This window comes from Chrysochloris asiatica, unplaced genomic scaffold (genome assembly GCF_000296735.1).
Source record: "Chrysochloris asiatica unplaced genomic scaffold, ChrAsi1.0 scaffold00139, whole genome shotgun sequence".
NCBI lineage: Eukaryota > Metazoa > Chordata > Mammalia > Afrosoricida > Chrysochloridae > Chrysochloris > Chrysochloris asiatica.
Genome location: NW_006408657.1, coordinates 569339 through 570451, shown reverse-complemented (window position 1 = coordinate 570451; position 1113 = coordinate 569339). Strand labels below are relative to the sequence as shown.

At 40.5% G+C, this 1113-nt stretch overlaps 1 pseudogene; it reads left to right on the top strand.

The window, feature by feature from the left end:
* The first annotated feature begins 204 nt into the window (after positions 1-204).
* LOC102815007 lies at positions 205-657 on the top strand (annotated as a pseudogene).
* Positions 658-1113: the final 456 nt, after the last annotated feature.

Below are 1113 nucleotides of genomic sequence, written 5' to 3'. Positions count from 1 at the left end.
TGTACTAAATCTATGTCAAACATTTGCCCTTATCAGGAACTTATGCTTTCTCAGAAAATGCTCATTTGAAAAGACACACAATGTTTTCACCCTCATAAATCAAACAAAGACAGACAGTAAGCACAATAAATAAACATCAAAGTATCAGAAAGTGATAAATTATTCACAGAGAATGAAAATTGGATGAGAAGCTTTTTTACAAAGATGGCACCAAAAGTGAAGAAGGAAGCCCCTGCCCCTCCCAAAGCTGAAGCCAAAGCAAAGGGAGGCAGTGTTGAAAGGTGTCCACAGCCACACAAAAAAGATTCTTATGTCACCCACCTTTCAGCAGACCAAGACGCTGAGGCTCCTGAGGCAGCCCAAATATCCTGGGAAAAGAGCCCCAGGAGAAACAAGCTTGACCACTATGCCATCATCAAGTTCCCTCTGACTATTGAGTCAGCCATGAAGAAGATTGAAGATAATAACACATTTGTGTTCATTGTGGATGTCAAGGCCAACAAGCACCAGATCAAACAGGCTGTGAAGAAGCTCTGTGACATTGATGTGGCCAAGGTCAACATCTTCATCAGGCCTGATGGAGAAATGAAGGCATATGTTAGACTGGCTCCTGACTAGGATGCTTTGGATATTGCCAACAAAATTGGATACATCTAAATTGAGTCCAGCTGGCTAATTTTAAATAAAACTTTTTTCAATACAAAAAAGAAAAAAAAAAATGGATGAGAAGCAAATAAGGACCAATGGTGTGGCTGCTTCATGACAAGTTAGATTATCATTCAACAAACAGTCCTCCTCATAGAAGCATACTTTCCTTCCTCATTGATGTTGGGGTTGCCCACTTAACATGCTTTGGACAATGGAATGTGGGAAAGAACCATGGGTGAGTTCTGAGTTTAAGCCATAAGAGGCCTGAAGTATTTTCCAATCACACATCTGAGAGGGAATCTGGACTCTAGACGGCCTCAATTCTCCCACAGGGAACAAGTGCTTATTGATTTAAACTACCGAACTTCGAATTGGTTTGCTCTAACATATTATTATAGCTACAGCTAACTGATTCGGATAGTTAAGGAAGTCTTTCAGAGGAGGTGATACTTAAGCTGAGATCTG